This window comes from Cupressus sempervirens, chromosome 10 (genome assembly GCF_028749045.1).
Source record: "Cupressus sempervirens isolate cs-2001-9-10 chromosome 10, ASM2874904v1, whole genome shotgun sequence".
In the NCBI taxonomy this organism is placed as follows: Eukaryota; Viridiplantae; Streptophyta; class Pinopsida; order Cupressales; family Cupressaceae; genus Cupressus; species Cupressus sempervirens.
This window is the reverse complement of record NC_143127.1, coordinates 346,639,231-346,662,171: the sequence shown is the minus strand read 5'-3', so window position 1 is coordinate 346,662,171 and position 22,941 is coordinate 346,639,231.

The following is a 22,941-nucleotide window of genomic DNA, read 5'->3' as shown; positions in this document are numbered from 1 at the left end:
CGACATTCCAAGTGAATGTTCTAAAGTCCTTTACCCATACCCACTTCTAACAGGGTGGTTGAAATCCCTTAATTGGGTCACATTTAATAGTGTTTTTTGTAGCCTTTAACAAGGCAGGCCTTCCATAGGGCATCACTTCAGAAGAGTGAGAAAGGAGTAGCATGTTACTGGTGGTTTTTCCCAAATTGGATTTCCATGTAAATCACTGTGTGATGTGCTGATCTTTCATGTTTTATTCCTACATGTTTATTCTTAGTAACTTCCTAAGAAGAATGTTAAGCTTGGATGTACAGTTAGTTTAAATGGGCTCACTATACTTAGTGAAAAAGTTTTATTAGGACATTTGGACCTTGAATAACTAATTCACCCCTACTCTCAGTGATTCTAAAGCATTTCTAACAATTGGTATCAAAGCCATCTATTGATTTGGTTTAAAAGTACTAGAAGCAAAAAGATCAAGATGTCTAAGGGAGAAGTTCCCAAGCTCAATAGAGATAACTTCACTGCATGGCAAAGTTTAATGAAGTTGCACCTTGGATCAATAGGTGATCATGCACAAACCTCAATTAAAGTGGAATATGTTGATCCAGCTAGTGTCCCTACTGTAGAAGATATGAAGAAAAAGAAGGAGCACAATTAGACAATGTTGGAGATTGCCTCTGCTCTCAGTTATGCTAAATTTGATGACATCAAGGGATGTACCTCTAAATTCAAGATGTGGGAAGCCTTGTCAAATATTTATGGAGGAGATCAAAACATTCAAAGAGTACAAAGAGAAAGCCTTAGAGGAAAGTTTGATGACATGAGAATGGAGGAAGGTGAGAACATTGCCCAATATGCCTCTAGAATAAAGGAAGTAGTAAGTGCAATAAGAAGTTTGACTAGTCATTTAGATGATGAAACTATTATTAGCAAAGTTTTAAGAACCTTGCTCCCCATCTATGCTATCAGAGTATCAACCATCCAAGAATTGAGATGCATACCAAGAAACAAACTAACTCTTGAAGGTATAGTGGGAAGACTTACTACATTTGAGTTATCCAACTTTGATAACTACAAACCTAAGAATCTTGATTCTACTTTCAAGGTCAAGCTATTGTTGAAAGACATTGAAGAGGTGAAACCAAAGAAGAAGAAAAGAAAAGAAAATATGCATCCAATGACAACAACATGGATGAAGAAGATGTGGAACAATTGGAAGCATTTTTTTCTAGAAGATTTCATAGAGGCAAAGGTAAATTCAAAGGTAAGTAAAATTGCAATGAAGTAGGACATATTTCTGCAAGGTGCACATAGAAAAAGAGCTACAGAGAAGGTAACAAGTACAAAAATAGAAGAGAAGATGATAGCAGAGATTACAAAGACAAAGATAAAAAGTGCTACATAGTTGAAGAAGAGAATTCTGATGAAAATGATAATGAGGCAGTCTATGTAGCTATGAAGGATGACTTAGATGAAGATGAGGTAACAACATTGGTAACCTATGTAAACAATAATGATAGTTGGATCATAAACATTGGATGCTCACATCACATAATAGGAGACAAAAGTAAGTTTGTTACCTTAACTCAGTATGATGGAAATAGTGTTAGATTTCGGAATGATGCTCCATGTCTAATCAAAAGGAAAGGTTTCATTAATATTACAGAGAACATTTCATGTGATAATGCATATTATGTTGAAGGATTGAAATACAATCTACTGAGTGTGTCACAACTAAGCAATTTAGGATGCAAAGTAGAATTTGGAAACAAAACTATCAAAATCTATGACTTTGATGGAAATCTAATAGGAAAAGGAGACCAAACTAGGAGTAATCTATTTTACCTAGATATGGAGGATGCAACCTATATTATTGTAAGATTTGATGATGTGTGGCTTTAGCAAAATGAAGAAAGTTAGAGGTTTTCCTAAACTGAAGAAGCCTAACAACACAATGTGTAAACAGTGTCAGCTAGGAAAGATGACCAAGTCAAGTTTCAAAAGCAAAAGCTACACTTCCAAAGAAGTACTAGAGTTAGTCCATACTAATTTATGTGGCCCAATAGAAGTCCAAAGCTACAAAGGAGATAGATACATAATGTTGTTTGTTGATGACTACTCTAGGATGATGACTATCATGTTTTTAAAGCAAAAATCTGATGCATTTCAAATGTTTAAGTGGTACTTGGCTAGGGTTGAGAAAGAAACAAGGAAGAGTCTGAAGTGCCTAAAATCTAAAAAAGGAGGAGAGTTCACATCAATAGAATTTGAGACATTTTGCAATGATAAAGGAATTAAGAGACTAAGATCAGCACCTAGAACTCCCCCATAGAATGAAATTGTAGAAAGGAGGAATAGATTAGTGATAGACTATGCCAAAACATTAATGATGGAGAAGAATGTTGCTCTAAAGTACTAGAGAGAAGCTATAAGTACAATAGTCTACACCCTGAATCAAGTACAAATGAAGAAAGGTACAAATGCAACACCTTTTGAATTATGGTATGGTCACTCACCCAATGTAAAACATTTTAAAGTATTTGGTTGTAAGTACTATATTCTTAAAGACTCTAGAAATGGAAAGTTTGATGCAAAGAGTGATGAAGGTATATTCCTTGGATACTCCACTAGAAGTAAAGCATATAAGTGTTTAAATACTAACACTAACAAAATTGTGGAGAGTGCAAATGTAAACTAAGATGAGCATATAGAAGTTCAAGTTGATGAATCCATCAAGAAGTTAGAAGAGTATAGATCCTTTGTATAATTCTATGAAAGAATTCCTACTCAAGAAGAAGCTACTAATCAAGTTGGGAATCAGCAACAAGTTTTAGTATTTGCTGAGTCACAACTAGTAAATGTTGAGTTGCATTCAGAAGCTGAGTTATAGAATGAAGAAAATGCACATTCTGATTCTGAAATTAGTACACATGAAAGAGATGATGAACTACCTCAAAGAGATGTGCACAGTGACTCTAAATATGAAAGACCAAATAGGAAAACAAGGATAGAACCAAGGCTATCCAAGTATGTGAGAAGACATCACCCTGCTGAACAAATCATTGGTGACAAGGAAGTTAGACCTATGAAAAGAATCAAACTAATAAATGAATCATGTCTGCTAATCAAGATTGAACCCAAAATAGTGAAAGATGCACTACTAGATGATGATTGGTGTAAAGCTATGGAAGAGGAGATTGAGAAAATAGAGAAAAATAAAACCTAGACTTTAGTTCCTAGACTAGTTAATAAGAATGTGATTGGTACCAAGTGGGTATTTAGGAACAAGCTAGATGAGAATGGTGAGATCATAGGAAATAAGGCCAGACTAGTCTCTAAAGGTTATGCTAAAGAAGAAGGACTGAACTATGGGGAAACATTTTCCCCTATTGCAAGGATGGAAGGAGTAAGAAATCTACTTGCATATGTTGCTTACAAAGGTTTTAAAGTCTACCAAATGGATGTAAAGTCTACTTTTCTGAATGGTATACTAGAAGAGGAAGTCTACATAGAACAACCAAAGGGATTTTTTGATGACAACAACAAGGATATGGTTTGCAAATTGCATAAAGCACTCTATGGTTTGAAACAAGTGCTTAGAGCTTGGTATGAGAGACTTCACAAATATCTTGTGAAGATAGGATTTGAGAGAATAGATGACAAAAACAACTTGTATATCAAGGAAGACAAAGGTAAAGACATTCTAATATCTAAAATCTTTGTTGATGATATAATATTTGGAGGAAAAGATGCACTATGCAAAGATTTTGTTGATCAGATGAAACATGAGTTTGAGATGTCAATGTTTGGGAAAATCAAATTCTTTGTTGGATTACAAGTACATCAACTGAAACATGGCATATTTGTGACTCAATCAAAATATATCAAGGAGATACTCAAAAAATTTGGCTTAGAGGATTCAAAACTAGTTAGTACACCATTGGTAACAGGACACAAGTTATCCAAGAATGATGAATCAGCTGAAGTAAATCAGACAATGTACTGATCAATGATTGGAAAATTACAGTATGTTGTACACAAAAGACTAGACATTGCATTATCTATTGGAATAGTGGAAAGATTTTTAGAAAACCCAAGAGAAAATCATCTTATGGTAGTAAAAAAATAATGAGGAACTTGAAAGGAACAGATAACTTTGGCTTATAGTAGAAGAGGACTAAATTTTTTGAGTTGAATGCCTACACTGATGCAGATTGGGGAGGTAATATTGATGACAGAAAAAGCACTAGTGGAGGAGCACTCTTCTTAGGAAAAATATTAGTCACTTGGACTAGCAAAATGAAAAGTTGTACCTCACAATCCACAACTGAAGCTAAGTATGTTGCTACTGCCATCAACTGCACCTATTGAAAGGTATGAATGAAGAGATAACTGAACCTATGATACTCTATTGTGATAACACAAGTGCCATTAACATATCAAAGAATCCTGTGATGCATGCCAAAAAAAATCACATTGCAATTAAATATCACTATCTAAGAGAACTGGTGGAAGACAAATAAGTGAAGATGGAATATGTCAACTCAAAGGAAAAAATTGCTGACATCTTCACAAAACCATTACCTAAAGATGCATTTGAGTATCTTAGAGGTAAGTTAGGGGTGATACCCCTATCCAAGGTTGTTTAAGTAACAACAAGACTGCCTTGCATCAAATAAGTTGATTGCTAAAATGATATAAATTGATGTAGAGGATACTTACTTTAGCTTTTTCTTGAAGTAATTAAAATACTAAAATTCCAAATCAGTCATAGACAAGGTGATAGAGGGGAGAAATTGGAGTTCCTACAAATGCTACACTTGCATGACAAGATGCTGAAATAATATGTCTTTGACATTGTTGTCAAAGAGGGAGAACTAGCAAAAATTGATCAAATCTACATGATCAAATGTGTAAAGGGAGAAATAGTAGCTAAGAGGGAGAAAATAGCATAGACAAGAATCAATTAGGATGACAAGATCAGAGAGGGAGTAAAAAAAGGAGAAGACAGTGTATCGACAAAGAGGGAGATATGAAAGCTGATGAAAATAGTAATGACAACAAGTTTCTTTTTGGCATTTGACTTACTATTTTAACCCAGTTAGAATTTTGATAACTTGGTTGATCAGTTTGGTTTGCCATTAATGCCAAAGAGGGAGATTGTTGATAAAGAATTTTTTTAATCATTGTTTTGTCACCGATCTGAAACTTATTATTTGTTGGAATGCCAATTGCTTATAAGATCCAAGTACTATCACTTAGTTCATTGATGAAGAGGATTTAATCAATAAGATGTAACAATATCACCTAAGGGAAAGGTTGAGTTATGGTTTTGTAATGAAGTAAAAGGATTAGTTAAGACAATGGTAAAATGATGTGTTGATAATACACTTGAAGATACAGAGGTTGGCCTCACTTAGAAACTCTGGAAGAATAATTTATAACAAAATTGTCTACAAAGCTTGTCTAAATTCATTAGTGGGTGTTGAGCAAGTTAGTTCATGCTGAGAAAATTATCAGTAAGTGTCAAGCAAATGCAAAATCTAGTGTTTGTCGAGTGAAATAGAAGGTACTGATCAAGTTCAAGTGCGAAGCTAAATAAAAATGTAATAGGTGTTGAGCATCAGTAAAATTTAGTTGATGCTGAGTGAATTCACAGTAGGTGTTGAGTAACATAGTATGTACTGAGCATCAGAAAGTCAATAGTGTTGAGCTATTGCATTATTTGAAAAGTCAAAGATTCACCAGATCTAAGCCGACAAGATTGATACCTTAAATTTTGTGAACCAAATGGAAGATAAGGATGTTGAGTTGGGGGCATAGAATTTTAGGTTAACCATTTTTAGGTGAATTCAGGTGGATTCCACATGATGTTTCTATAAGAAATGATATAAGGGGAAGATACATTGTATCTTACCTAATCCATTCAAACCCAAAATAAGAGTGGGAAGATTGGAGTAGGAAAAGTATTCCAAACTTCTATTTAAGGAGTTACAAGTCAAGAAGCAAGAGTGGTTGGAGAGAGTGTGTGGTGTCAAGGAGAAGGCATCAAGAGGGAAGAATAGAGTATAGAGACTCTGCTTCAATAGGTGACCAGAGAGGTGATTGCATTGGCACAATGAGCATGAAGACTCAAGGAGACCAAGCTTGAAAGGAGGACAAGTTGTTAGAGATGGAGAGACTAAAAGCCAGGCAAATTTTTGAACTAAATTGAGATCTGAAATTTGTAAGTTATGTTGTGAGTTGTATCAAATCAAAAGCCCTTATTATTACTCTCTAGCAATTGTATCAATTAGGAAAAGCCCTATGGACTTAGGTTGGTTTAATGACCATTTTGTAAATCCTTTAATAGGGTGACATTCCAAGTGAATGTTCTAAAGTCCTTTAACGAAGCCCACTTCTAACAAGGTGGTTGAAATCCCTTAACTAGGTCACATTTAACATTGTGTTTTGTAGCCTTTAATAGGGCATCACTTCAGAAGAGTGAGAAAGGAGTAGCATGTTACTAGTGGTTTTTTCCAAATTGGGTTTCCATGTAAATCACTATGTTATGTGTTGATCTTTCATGTTTTATTCCTGAATGTTAATTTTTAGTAACTTGCTAAGAAGAATGTTCAGCTTGGATGTATGGTTAGTTTAAATGGGCTCACTATACTTAGTGAAAAAGTTTTATTAGGACATTTGGACCTTGAATAATTGATTCACACCCTCCCGCTCTAAGTTATTCTAAAGAATTTCCAAAAAAAAGAGCACAAATAGAAGGTAATATCAAAGGCATAACTATTGTACAAAATATCCCTAATATCACTCACCAATAGTTTGTTGATGGTACCATTTTTCTAGGAGAAAGATTTTTTATAAAAGCCCAAAACTTTAAAAACATCATGCACCAGTATATGGAAGCATCAAGTCAAAAAGTAAATGCATAAAAATCTAAAATTTTCTTCATTAATACAAAACTAGAAATTGAAATCCAAATTTGTAATCTTATGGGATATAAAAAAAGGATTATTTCCTTGTAAATATCTGCATATAGAACTAGAAAAAGGAACATATTTAAATAAAGGATGAAATAGTATTTCAGAAAAATTTGAGAAGAGAATAGGAAGTTGGAAAGGAAAATTGTTAACTAAGGTAGGCAAAGCTACCAAAATTAAAGCAATTCTATCAGCAATTTCCACTTATCAAATGTGATGTCTCCCATTGTCCCAAAAAAGTGAAAAAAAGTCTAGAAGGAAAAATTAGAAGTTTCTTTTGGAACGATTTGGATGAACAAAAGAAAATGGAATTAATTAAAGTGGAAAATATTTGTAAACCCAAAGAGGTAGGGGGCTTAGGGATAAAAAATCTCAATTGGCAAAATAAAGCTTTGGAAGCAAAGCTGTTATGGCAGATATATCAAGAATGAGACAAAAAAGGGCAAAAATTATCTACAAAAAATACTAAAATGAAGAGGATCATTGCATAGCCATATGAGTTTCATTGCATAGCCATTGGAGAGATTTTTTTTTTCAAGTCAAGATTAGAGTTTACTGGTGCAAATTAGATATTGGTATACTAAAATACAACCTGAGTTGGCCTAGTGGTGGAGAACTTGTACTCTTGAAAGAGAGGTCACAAGTTCAAATCCCACTGGGGGGTAGGGTATGTATGCCTCGTTTGTAGCGCCAAGCGCCTCTCGAAAAAGAGTACGAGGTAGTCCCATATCACTGTCACCATATGTAAACCCAAAAACTATGGCATAGTGTCGTGGACTATAAAAACCACCTCACCTTACCTTACCTATCCCTCTTTAGAATGTGAAATTTACCTAAAGGATAAAAAAGCTAGAATTTTATAGTAAAATATAGATCACTTATAAGTAAATTATAATTTGGGATATTGGTAAAGGTGATGAAGCACTATTTTGGGAAGATTCTTGGGATGGACTTCCTCCTTTAAATAGTCTAAATATCTCAGCCAATGTGAAAAACACTTTAATTAACACATGGGGATCTAAGTTAAGTAATTACAAACAATATCGGGAGGCAGATAGGAAAGATATTTGGGAATGGAAATCTATGGATAATTTAAGTTTGGAACCTGATTTTGGAATACTTTAGAATAACTTTGGGGGGGGGGGGGGAGGGGATGAATTAGTTATCCAAGGTCTAGATGTATAAATAAAACTTTTCACAGCTTAGTGAACCCATCAAACATTCATATCCATGCATGCATCCATAGGATTATGCAATCACTAAAACTTGTAGGTTAATGTCAAATCAACTTGCAGAAATGTAAAGCATGAAACATAATAGATTTGTCAACACACTTGACACAATGATTTACGTGGAAACCCAATTTGGAAAAAAACCACTAGTAACATGCTACTCCTTTTCACTCTTCTGAAGTGATGCTCTATGAAAGGCCAACCTTGTTAAAGGTTACAATACACACTATTAAATGTGACCTGGTTAAGGGATTTCAATCACCCTATTAGAAGTGAGCCTTGTTAGAGGACTTTAGGCAATTCACTTGTGTAAGAATTTGGTATAGCTTTGATAACATGTAAGAATTTGGTATCAGAGCTATACTAAATTCTTACATGGTATTAGAGCCATATGAGTTTCATTGCATAGCCATTGGAGAGATTTTTTTTTTCAAGTCAAGATTAGAGTTTACTGGTGCAAATTAGATATTGGTATCACATTCAAAAGGTCAAAAAAATACCAAATCAACTTTTGTTTCATCAAAATCAGGCATCTAAGGTGAAACTTAGAGTCATTTGATTTTTGGTGGTGCGACGACAACAATTCAGGAAAAATAATTACTGAGTTTGATTTTCAAACAATGATATCTCCCTCATATAGGCTAATTTTTTCGAATTTTTTTTTTTTTTTGTTTTGGGGTAGAATTTAGTGATCTACATATTCGTGTAAGATGTTTGAGATCTTTATTTCTGAATTTTTTTACAAATCACAAATCCCAATTTTTGTAACTTCAAAGGCTTAGTTTGGGCTCATATGGACACATATTCAGGTGTTATTTTTTTTGAGAGTGCATGATTTTTTGTCTACTTTCTAGATCTAGTATTAGTTTGGAGTAATTCTGAGTAGAGATAGTACTTTCAAATTTTGGTATCATTTTGGCCTATTGGCACCTGCAATTAATTAGATCCTTGAGAGGTCTTGTGTCTTATCTTGTTGAGTCTGATATAGCTTCATATTTATTGTTGTAATCATCAAAATTAGAAGTCCACTTAGGTTCATTTGGACAAGTGGTAATCACACTAAATATAAAGTCCCAAATCATGCATTATGGAGGGTTTCTTTGATTTTTTTTGCATTTTGGGGCTGCATACATTATTTGATCTCATGGAGTCATGTCAAAAGTGTCACTTTGGTTTAAGATTCAAATTAACAAAAAGAAACTATCAGAAATGGAGTGCTTTGATGATTGATCATCTAAGAGAACATAAGGAAGTGTATCCTTATGTATATTTGAAGATATTTCCACCTAATACTAATTGGGGACACATTTCTCTTCTTCTTAGCTTTATGTATAATAGTAGGAGTAAGGAATCTTTTGCTCCTCTTGGTAAGGCAAGTAGTCCTCATGACATTTGGATGTGTCTTTGGGAAGCATATGGAGATCCATGAGTCCCTCCATTACTAGAGCACATTCTACCTCCAGTTACTCTAGGTGTAGTACCTACAACTCTAGTTTAGATCATACCTCCTGATGCTCCTATTGCTTCTACTAATCCAGTTCCAACCACAATAATTTAGTGCAATAGGAAACACCATGTCTTCCTATTTTAGCTTCATGGGATGACTTCCTTCCAAACATTACAGTTTTGTTTGCAGAGTCTTACATTGAAGATGTGGGAGACATTATTGATGACATCCATCTTATCTTCATTGAGGAGAATTCTTCTTCACTTGTTGTGAGGGAGCACTCTGACCCTCAACCATTTGATCTTTCTTTTGAGACTGACATGATTGTGGACACTTCTTTTCAGCAGTTGGAGGAGGACTCTTTTACTTCAAAGGAGACATATCAGTTTTTGGAGATTGTATTCTAGTTTCCTTAGACATCATGTCTTTTTGAGGATTCTTCCTACTAGTCGGGGAGCATTCTCTACTACACTTATGGCACACTTCTTCCTACAAGGAGGAACATCATTCAGTTTTCATGGTGTAACTTCTTCAGTAATCAAGGAGCTTCTTTCATGGGTGTGAATTCATCATTGAGGGGAGGCTACATTGCTTCTCTTCCAATATCTTCCTATAAGGATGATTCCTTGTCTTTGGAGTTTGATTCACTTTCATACATGGACATGTCACCTTGTTTGCCACCTTCTTATGGGCATCCAACATATTGTCTTGTGGCATCTACATTCATCAAGGACTTGTCAACATATGAGTAGACTTCAGATGCAACATCCATAGCTTACTACATATGGATTCTATTGTTGCTCAAAATTGAAGGCCTGATTTTGAGCACTGTTGAGAAAATCAAACCCTATAAGTGCTTTTTGATGAGATTGTACCTAACTATTAGTTTGAGGCCTAAGAGGTGTTCAATGCTTCTAGCACCTTCCATTTAGTGTGTCTAAGTGTTTCATGAAGTTAAATTTCCATTTTGAATCATTTCATGAAGTCCCTTTTTTAGCATTTCAAATCTACATTTTCACCTAAGTGTCAAATAGTGACAGGAGCCTATGTTTGCAAGTGAATATCTCGCACCTAGAAATGTTTCATGACTTGTTGCTTTGGGAGTGTTTAGTGTCCATACCTGAGAGCCTATGTTTCAGATTTTGAGTCTGTTTGACTAGGTTTTGAATCCCTCAAAGTTGGTTATTTATCAATGTCATGCTGATGTGCATTGCACATAATTCTAGGAAGCCCTGTTTGATGTGTTATAACTTTGACCTAGTTGACCAAAATGCTAAAATTCTTTTTGAATTTAATTTTAGCGGTTAGATACATGTTATGTTTCAATTTTTGGCTCATGATGAATCCATTTGATCAGTTTTCAAATGCACTTCCAAATGCAATTTCTATCTTTTTACTGGTGTTAGCATTTGCAGATTTGTTGGAACTCCTGTTTGTGATGTCATATCTCAAAAAACATGATAGGTGAGATTGAATGGATTATACCACTATGTTTTCCTTTGAAAATACTTTAAGTGTGCCAATTTTTACATCTTGACAAATCTGTATGTACACTTTTCCAGGTCCGTTTCGTTCGCAAATTTTTTTTTCTGTCCAACGTTCTAGTTTGCAAATTCTAAGTAGCTCACTTTGACCACTCACCATTTGCACCTAGTTATTCATCATGAGTCCAAATTGTTGATTCATATTCTCCTCATGATAGTGAACCAATGTCCCAGTTTTTGTCCTCCCAAGTGTCAGTTAACCTAGTTTTCGAAGCCAAATCTGAATGAGATTTAGTGTTTTCTGACATGTTTTCTTGCACACGGTTCTGAAAGGTCAACTTTGATAGCGAATATCTTTTGACCCCAAATTCGTCATAGGATGAGATTCAACAAGGTAGGAGTGTGTGGAACAAAGAGTCAATGCGCTATTTTTTAGAGCCCAATCAAGTGTTCTAGTCAATTTTTAAGGCCAGTCAAAGGACCCTCTAGTATTAAATTGGTAGTTTGCAAATAAGTGATAAAGTGAGTTTCAATTGATGGTTCGGTGATCGAACTTGTGTCTAATCAATATGATGGGTTGAATAGATCAATTTGAGGTTTTAGTTGTCCAAAAACAAAACAAGATTTAGTTGAACCCACTTGGGGGCCCAATTAATTCCACTAGTATCTAGTTCCAATGGATAGAAAAACTCAAGGAAGCAAGTTAGATACAAAGTTTACACTATCTCGAGAGTGCTTTGATGAGAGCAAGTTTGAACTCATGTCATGCATAGATAATAGAATTCAACATTATTGTTCCAGTGTAGCTCTGTTAGTCATCTTTCCTATGGGGATACTTCATGACTCCCGAAGATGAGGAGACACTGGCATGTTTTAAAGGCAAGGCATTTAAAAAGTTCAAATCTTAGTGGACTAGTATCGTCAACCAACTTCTTAAAAAATATACCATGAAAGTTGTGGTGGTCCAATGCTTGGTTACAATGAAAATTTAACTGACAATCATGGATATAGCAGTAGTGTTGGAGGTGGTCATTAGGGTTACCCAAGAGGGTATGATGCACGCAGGGATGAAGTAAAGTATTATGGTAATAAGGAAAGATGCCCATGTCATGAGTAGGGGAGGGTGTCAAAGCAAGTATCTATAGCATTAGCAGTAAATCTCTTATGCTTGGAGTGGAGATGCTAAGTTTGGAGCAGCTCATAAGCCGCTCATGCATAAATAAGAAAATCACACCAAGAACAGAGCCATAGCGGTCAAGGATATTGCCCATGGCATAAAAAGTGAGGAAATCTGTGCATGAAACATAGCAGATACTCCATGGGTCCAAAGAAACTCATGCAAAGCAAAAGACAAAGGGAAACACCAAGCATCAAAGGTAGCATCAATACGTGAAGCTGTAGGAATCGATTCATTAAGAACATGTCTTGTATGAGGAGGAGCAGCTCACACATTAAAGGTAGAGTGCTACGCCAAAATAGGTGATGTGCAAAGCTACTTGTTAAGAATTTGAAGCTGGTTTAAAAGACACTCACGCTTAGCATATAGAGAGAACTTGCAAGAAGACAAGACAATCCCACATAATGGAAATAAGGAGGAGGAATCTCACACAGGCTATTAAAAATAGGTCCACAACTTGAGCATACAATTGTCCACATTTTGAGCAAACACACCACGTAAAAAATAAAGAGATAATCCCTATTTAGCATGTAAATATGCATTGTAGCCAAGCGCATTGTGAATCAGGCTTCCATGTCAAAGGGGGAAGTAGCTTGCAAATTTTCAAAATGGGATCCACATTTTTTGCAGGGAATGCAGGAAGATGGGGGATGGGACCTACAGGAGTCTCTATGCCTACTTTCCACATGAAGGGGAGCCATCCCTGGTGGCTACAGCATGAAGCAAAGACTAGATTTTTAATCCCACATTGGGGATATGTTGGGATTTCTATTCTTTAAATACAAATCATTTCCAATACATTGTGTCAACAAGACACACGACCTTTTGAAAGGCATGAAAGATGTGTGGGGCCTGTCAACAGCCAGTGACAGTTGGAGGTGACATTAGCATAATTTTGAACAAATGCACATGAAGAAATGATGACATTAGCATTCAACCAAAAAGGTCCAAAATCTGGCGATTCGCCATCTCACTAGTTGAAAAATCCCAATTTTTTGGCTAGTGACATAGCAAGTTGTCAAAAAACTCAGAAATCTGATGAAACTCAAATGAGCACATGGGTCCCGCTTCTAATGCAGTCAGTGAACTAGGGAGTGACAAGTGACAACTGGACAAAAAAGGTAGTGATGAGATGATGAAGTGGAATTCCAAACCAATCACAAGGTGCCACATGGTACAAATTTCAAGGTAGGATGATGTGGTGAGCAGATCTCATGATGTGCCAAATTGTGCCATGTGACAGATCAAAGGGTCGTCACTATGTTGTAAAGAGGAAGTTGTTTGACAGATAACATGGTGACATAGTGAATCACAATAGGAAGATGACACATGGCACTAAAATGGTGGTGAGGTGGACAAATCTCATGCTAACACGTGGCTCCTAGTTGGGGAGGTTTGAAAGCTATGTAGAAAGAGAGCCAATCACACCTTGCCATGTGTCATAGGGTCAGTCAACCAAGTTTGACCTAGAGGAAAAGTAAAGGGAAATTTTCAAAAGATTAATTTTTAATATTTTCCTCTCTGAAGTACATGTAGGTCATTTAAATAAGGTTTGAAATTTTGATATAATTGAAACTATATAAAAGGATTTAATTTTTTGCAAAATAATGCTATGAAAGCTATAAACAGAGACCTAATTTTCAAATGGTCATAACTGGAGCAATTTTTATCCAAAATGGGTGCTCCTATATATCACCAAATTTGGGAAAATCTAAATTTTCCATTTCTGAGGTCAGATTGTGCACAGGTATTCATCAGTTTGCACTATAAGTGAATTTGTAAATTTTGGGGTGTTCTTATTAGAATAGGAAAATTTCAACATTGATCATTACAATCAGTTAAAGGAAAAATGTAAAGGCTTGTTGCTGTATGAAAGTGAAGAAAATCAACTTTAAGTTGTTTCTTGTCTTCTAAAGGTCATGTTCAACTAATTTTTACTTTTACCAGGAGTTCACTTTAGCATCAAAAATTACATATGATTTTGAATCAAAATATTTGAGATTCTTTGTGCCTTGTAGAGGCCAAATGATGGGGATTTGATATGTAGTTACATAGAGAAGGTAGAGAGAGGATTTTTTAGTTTCTTGGGAAGAAATTCTAAGTGGACACATGTTGTCTTTACAATAGATCTAGGAATTCCTTCTTCCTATATCTTTCTCATTCTTTCTCATTGTAGGGGTTCCAGTTTTTCACTATGAGACCATTGGTTCCAATTTTTTGGAGAAAAATTGAAGATTTCTTTGATACCAAGTTTTTGTTCTAGTCTTGATGTATTCCCAATACTGTGACACCATTCTTTTAGCATAATTCCCTTGTATGAACAACATTAGGAAGGATGTAAGAAATGATAATGTTGAGCAAGGAACGAGAAACAATCCAAGTAAGTTAAGTGTGAAACAATGTTACCATAAGATAAGCAACTCCAAGAGCATACACCAAGATGGTTCAACAATGGAGACAAGGATTTATAAGGGGAAAGCAAAGAAAACCCCTTGTGAGTATTATGAATGAAGGCAAATGCCTAGAGAAGAGAGAGAGAGAGAGAGAGTGTTGGAGCAAAAGTAGCTCAATACAATAACATCAAGTGCTAAGAGTGTGTTGAAGAAAGAAGGAGGAGCATCTCTTATATAGAGATGAGAGAGGAGTTGCATTTGTAACTCCCATTTCTATGAATGCCACATTCATAATAGGTGTGTGCAAAGTGTCACAATCCTCTTAAGGAGGATAAACTAAATAAAGAAATAAACAAGAGTTGTCCTTACATGTGGAATAAAGGACAAAACAATGACATGTCCTCCACATGTGTACAAGAGGACAAACTACATTTAGGGACCCTTGGAATATCCCAATTAATATATCCAAGGAAAGATTAACCTTTCTAACACCCCCCCTTAATCTTTACTTGGGGAGCTTACATCAACGGGTTGTAAACCCAAATTTTTACAATGGAACTGAAATCTCTCTTTAGAAAGTGGTTTGGTTAAAATATCAGCCACTTGATCTTCTCCTTTACAATAAAGAAGAATAATTTGCTTGTCTTCAACTTGTTCTCGAATGAAGTGATGTTGAAGTGAAATATGTTTGGTTCATGCATGATAAACTGGATTCTTTGCCAAGGCAATAGCACTTTGATTGTCACAATGTATAGGTGTAGGTGATTGTTGAGGTAGACCCAAATCATCAAGAAGTCTTCTAATCCATAAAGCTTCCTTAGCTGCATTGGTACAACCTTTGTATTCAGCTTCAGTTGAGCAAAGGGAAATAGAGTGTTCTTTTTTGCTTTTCCAAGAAATTGCACCTGAACCAACAAAGAAACAATAACCACAAGTGGACTTCCCATCATTGGGATCTCCACCTAGATCGGAGTCAGTATAGCCATGTAAAATAAATTCAGAATTTGCATCATAAAATAATCCCATATTAATAGTTCCTTTAATGTACCTTAAGATGCATTTAGCAACTTTAAAATGAGTTTGTTGAGGTTTAGACATAAATCGAGAAACTAAACCAACACTTTAAGCAATATTAGGTCTAGTAAGAGTTAAATAATTTAAACTTCCTACCAATTGCCTATACAAAGTTTCATCAACAAAAGGAGTATTCATACCAGTCATTAATTTAGTACCTAAGTCACATGGAATTGAAACATGGTTAGAGTCATTCATCTTAAATTTTTATAAAAGATCATAAGCATACTTGCTTTGAGAAACAAAGATACCTTTAGGAGTTTGAAAAATTTGCATACCTAAGAAATAATGTAAGATACCTAAATCAGTCATCTAAAATTTCTGTTTAAGTTGGAATTTGATATCAGAAATCAAAGTGTCTGAATTAGAAGTGAGTATTAGATCATCTACATAAACAATAACAATAATAATGTCATCATTAGTATGTTTAATATACAAATTTGGATCATTCTGACTTCTAGCAAAACCTTGAGAAATAAAGAAAGAATTAATTTTAGAATACCATTCTCTAGGTGATTGTTTAAGACCATAAATAGATTTGTTCAATTTGCAAACCAGATTTTCACTACCTTTCTTAACAAATCCAAGAGGTTGAGCCATATAGATTTCTTCGTGTAGCTCACCATTTAAGAAGGAACTTTTAACATCCATTTGATGAATGGGCCAATTCATTTTAGATGCTAAAGCAAGAACTAATTTGATAGTAGGCATTTTAGCAACAGGAGCAAAAGTTTCATTATAGTCTAATCCTTCAATTTGGGAAAAACCTCTAGCAACTAGTCTAGCCATGAATTTACTAATTTCATTATTAGTATTCAATTTTGTTTTATATAACCATTTACATGAAACTATATTCTTTCCATGAGGTAACTTGACTAAGTCCCAAGTTTGATTAGCAATTAAAGAATCATATTCCTCTTGCATGGCATTCTGCCAATGAGGTTGAGAGTTAGCTTGATCAAAAGACTTAGGATCGTTAGAATTCATAATAGTATTCATCAAAGCATAATTACAATAATTAATCCTTCTATGTTTAATTCCACCAAATCTAGAAATGTAATCATTACCTTCATTGATTAAGTTTTGAGCCCATTTAGGTTTACGTTTAGTTGTAATGGAATTATCACTAGAGAAAGAATCATTAGTAATAAAAGTATCATTAGTATCTACTTGAATATCATGAGGTGTAGGTGTAGAAATAATAGGTGGTACTTGATTTGAAGGGTTAATAGGAGCAGTAGGGTTAAGAGAAGGAGGTTGGTCCTCCACCAGCACAATTTTAGTGCCACTAAATTCTGCATCATGTGTAGTAGAGCAATCATGGACTCCATTTTTTGCAATACAAACATCTCGAGCAACTTGAACTTTGTTAGTAGTGGAATCATAAACACGATAACCTTTAGTGTTTTCATCATAACCAACAAACATATAAGGAGATGACTTAGCATCTAATTTATGCCTTTTTTGTTTAGGAGTATGAACATAAGAAATAGAACCAAAAATCCATAAATGATGTAAATTAGGTTTCCTACCAGACCAAGCCTCTTCTAGAGTGATAAGCTTGAGAGCTTTGGTAGGATTCCGATTAAGAATATAAGTTGCACAAAACATGGCTTCAGCCCAAAATTTATAATGCAGATTCTTAGCATGCAACATGCTTCTATCCATTTCAACAATGGTTCGATGCTTTCTTTCCACCACACCATTTTTTTGTGGTGTATAAGGAATAGTAAGCTCGTGTTTAATTCCACATGATTTCAAATAAGAATGACAAGCATTATTCACATATTCCTTCCCATTATCAGTTCTAAGAATTTTAAGTTTAAAGCCAGATTGCCTTTCAACATATAACTGAAATTCAATAAATATAACAAGAACTTGATCCTTGCTATGCAAAAAATAGATCCAAGTTCGTCTAGAAAAATCATCAACAAAGGTAAGTGCATACCGAGAACCTTGGATGGAGGTATTCTCCATGGGGCCCAAAAGGTCACTATGGACAAGATGCAACTTATGAGTTGCCCGCCATGATTTGCCACTTGGAAAGGGCTCCCTATGCATCTTACCACTCATACAACCTGTACAGTCAATCTTGGAAGGAATAATGTGAGGCAAGCCATCAACCATATTATACTTTTGCATGAAAGTACTATAATCAAAATTTAAATGGCCAAGTCTCTCATGCCATATATTGAAATCAATAGAAGTATGTAGTGAATATCGTGAACTAGCAAATTCATGGAATTTAAACAAATTGTCATTATCCATTTTAGCATGAGCAATCACTTTTAGAGTTTGAGGATCTATGATATAACATGTATCTTTGTAAAATTCAACTTTATAGTCTTGACATAACTGTGAAACAGAAAGAAAATTAGTTTTCAAGTCAGGTACATATAATACATCATGCAATTTACCATTAGGAATAGTAACATCACCTAATCCTTCAACTTTACAAGTCTGATTATTAGCTAACTGAATAGGAATTTTAGCAATATCAGGTTGTAAAGAATCAAAAATTGCTTTATGAGAGGTTACATGTTGTGATGCACCACTATCAACAATCCATTCTAAAGGTCTACAAAGATTAAAGCTACAAGTAAAAGCATGACGAGAATTAAAACCAGTAGAGTTACCTTTTTTATGATTTGAGTTTTGATTATTAGTACTATTATTCATAGGTTTTTTTTATCATTTTGCTTTTTAAAATAGTTATTGAAAATATGACCATCTTTGCCACAATAAGAACAATGAGGTTTGGAATTGGAATGATTCCTTTGATTATTAGTATTACGAGTGTTATTAGGATGATTGGTATTATTATTATATTTCGCATGAAATTGATTGTTGGAATTATTTGAATTAGTATTATATTGTTTGTGGTTATTATTATTATTATTAGAACGAGAATTATTATTTGAATTTCTTGACACAAATGCATGTTCAGTTGATTTAAGGGTACCAAACTGAATTAGCTTAGCTTCTTCCTGTCTTAATAAAGTTTGAAAAATAACATAAGTTAACTGAGAAGTTAAAGTAGGAATAGCAAGTTGTGCATGAATATTAGTTATAAACTGTTGAAACTGTCTAGGAAGACACTTTTTAAGAATAAGATGAATTAAACGAATGTCCTCTAATTGAACACCTAAGGCAATAATTTGACTTTTAAGAGAATCAAATTTTAACAAAAATTCATCCATACTTTTAAAATCTACATACTTGAGATCTTCAAGTTGATCTTGCAATTGTATTTTGTGGTATTCATCTCCATTGTCATACTTGGTTTTCAAGATGGACCATGCATCATGAGCCTTAGAACAGTGAGCAATTAACACATATAAATATGGAATAATGGAAATACCAATTAACCCTAAAGCTTCTTCATTTTTAGATTTCCAAGTATCTTTCTCGTCTTGGGTAGCCGCTGAACCGGGTTCAAGAGAAGGATTAGTGGCTATTTCGAAGAGGTGTTTAAAACGAAAAATAAATGAGATATGAGTTCTCCAAGAATGATAATTAGAATAATTAAGTTTTATTTCTGGAATTAAGGTTGACATGATTAGAGAAAAAAAAATTCCTTAATTTGAAAATCAAATTAATTGAGAAAAAATTCTTTTTTTTTTTATATATAAAATTAAGAATATATTTTTTTCAATTATTTATTTGAAAGAAAACAAAAAACAATTTATAAAATGAAAAAAAAAAAAATATTTTTTTTTATTTTTTTAATAAAAAAATGAATAAAAAATTATGTGATATAATAAACGTTATATGGTTTTTTGTTTTTTTTTTAAGAAATGAAATAAGATTTTAAAAAGTCGGTGAAAGGGCGGGCAAAGAAGGCGGAGTTTTTTTTTTTAAAAATGCGTAGTGCACATGTGGAGGATGAGAGGGGAGTAGAGCGCAGGCGGCGGCTGCCGCGTGGCCAAAGCGGCGGAGGTGGTTGGTCGACCCTGGTCGATGGAAAAGGGCGAAGTTTTAAGTTTTTAAAAAAATGGTTCAAAGAAGATATGGATGAAGCCGATGGCGTGGCTGCACAGGTGACGGGTGACACGTGGCCTGAACGCAGGCCGCGCCTTAGGGTTTGCCGCGGGTAAGAAGGGGGCAGCGGAAGCGGTGGATCAGTGGTGGAAGAAAAATGAAAAAAATAAAAATGACAGAGGTTTATGTGCATGGCAGAGGATGTAGTGTTGGGCACAGGTTGCGCGCGACAGCGCTGATAGTGTGCGGCGGTGATGCGGCGGCACTGTGTGCACGCAGTGGCACTAATGGTGCGCGGCGGCACTGACGGCTCGCGGCGGCGTGCAACGGTGCGTGGGTGGCGTGCGGGTGGCGCATCCACCCAAACAAATGTGAATGCGCGATTTTTAAAAAAAACAATTAAATGCAATGTATATAGATTTATAAGGATTAAAATCCTATGAAAATATCTATGTTCTATGTTTGAAATTTTCAAGAGCATACAACAAATAGATATAGAACAATATATTAGAAGTTTTTTTTAAAGAGAAGGAAATTTTTTTTTTAAAGGAGTAAGAAAATTAGAGACTTATTGAAAACTTTACTCATGTAATACTTCTTGTTTTGGCGGCATGCCTTCCAAAACAAGAAAAAAAATTGAAATTTAACAAGAAAACCCTTTGGCGGCAAGCCTTCCAAAGAGGGTTAGTAAAAAAAATATGAAACCTGCATATACAAGAAATGTTAAAAAAGAGCTAAAATCACAACACAAACTTCTTCTCTCAATAACATCTCCAAATAAGGTGTGCTCCAATGTATGGCAACCTTCAATACAAAACTTAAAACAAGGATTAGATAGCCAAGCTCTGATACCATGTAAGAAATGATAATGTTGAGCAAGGAACGAGAAACAATCCAAGTAAGTTAAGTGTGAAACAATGTTACCATAAGATAAGCAACTCCAAGAGCATACACCAAGATGGTTCAACAATGGAGACAAGGATTTATAAGGGGAAAGCAAAGAAAACCCCTTGTGAGTATTATGAATGAAGGCAAATGCCTAGAGAAGAGAGAGAGAGAGAGTGTTGGAGCAAAAGTAGCTCAATACAATAACATCAAGTGCTAAGAGTGTGTTGAAGAAAGAAGGAGGAGCATCTCTTATATAGAGATGAGAGAGGAGTTGCATTTGTAACTCCCATTTCTATGAATGCCACATTCATAATAGGTGTGTGCAAAGTGTCACAATCCTCTTAAGGAGGATAAACTAAATAAAGAAATAAACAAGAGTTGTCCTTACATGTGGAATAAAGGACAAAACAATGACATGTCCTCCACATGTGTACAAGAGGACAAACTACATTTAGGGACCCTTGGAATATCCCAATTAATATATCTAAGGAAGATTAACCTTTCTAACAAAGGATAATATAGATAGTTAATATCTATTAGGTTTTTCCTATTTTTTCATTTCATGCATATGAATGTATTATTTCAAGGAAATTAATACAAAGAATAGCAAGTTGAGTTTCATCTTGAATCTTGTCTCCTTTATCAGTGATCTTCAATATTTTATAATCTTTGAACAAAGAGCTTAGGTTGTAGTTGCAGTCCCTTAAGGTTGTATGTTATTTCATTGTTGCTTATAACTCAAGGGGTTATGTAAATGCTTCAGGGAAATCAATAGGGTTGCAAGTTTACTAATGGGGATATCATGTAAGAATGAGATATAGATTGAACATGGATGTCTATTTACAACATGAATAGATAGATCATATATCTAAATATATAAATAAGTATCAGATATCCATATGTATGCATTTGATTCATGGATTTGCCCAATGGATTAGGCACTAGTCAGCTACAGGATCATTAGTTCTTACTACTGCATATTTGAGATTTTGCTAAATTCAACATTATCAATCAAATGTTCTTTCCCTTTCATGTTGAAGAACCTAAATGTGATGCCCTCACTCAACTTGTGAATATCATAAGATTTGCATTTAGCTACTACAGATTTGTGTCATTGCATAAGTGTTAGGAGATATAAGGGATTTTATCCTCTTTAATAGATTCATGAATATGTTTTTGCACTGGTACCATATTGATTGAATCTGAGGTCCACCCGCCTAGGTTTTGCAGAGCCTGAAGTAGAAGAAGGGTCATGTCTTACAGTTGGCCCGGTGTCTGAAAAGATATGTTAAAAATGGGAGTTAGCTGCCCCTAGATATGTTTTATTCTCATCGGGGTAATTGGAAACTGGTAATTTTTTCAAAAACCAACAAAATGGCGACTCTACTAGGGAATCTATGAAGGAATTCATTGTTAAAGAGCTTGAAAATATCTGATGTATTGTGCATACTCAATTTTATGTGTAAGGTTTTGTGTTCCCTAGTTAAGTTTTATCCATTATAACAGTATTTTTTGAAGATTGAATATAGATTGTGTTACTAAGTTCTATTTTTAGTCAATTCAACTGGTTGTGGTTTTCAAAGTACTATTGTCAATTCAAAGCCATAATTTTGTAAAGGTGTTTCCTCTCTTCTAAGTGTTTAAAGATTTGCAAAGTGCTACAAATTGAAAATCTAGTTCAGATTTGTCAATGTATGAATCATTTTTAAAAATCATTCTCACAATTATGAGTGGCAAATCTCTAAAGGATTTTTGTACTAGTGTAGATTGGTTATATGTATAAATATTTTCAAAGAGTTTTCAGCTGAATTAGGCAGATCTGAAAGTTATGTTAAGTCTTAAGTAAGAAGAGAGATGTATAAATTCTTGACTGATAAGTTTTTAAGTGTTTTATGTGATCTTTTTTCATAAGAAATTTCAAAGTTAAAATGAATCACAATAGTGATTTCATTTAGTTCTCTCCAAGGAGATGGTAGCTCTACAAGGATTTGATTAGTGGTGTGAAGAGTTGAAATCAACACCTATGCCAATCAGCACATCAAAGGTTTCATTCAGCAACACTAAAGGTATTTTACATTTTCATGTGACTTTATTTCCATGAAAGTAAGCTTTGCAAAGTTTCTCCATCAAGTGTTAATCCCAACACTAAATAGGAGATTTTTTTGGCACATTTCAACATACTTTGTGAGAGGTACATTCAACAAAAGGATGTTTACATTTTGAAGTATGTTTGAAGTTTTAAAGTGGTAGAAAGAACTCTAGATCTGCTACAATTAGTAAATTTTGAGAGTATTTGTGATTAATGA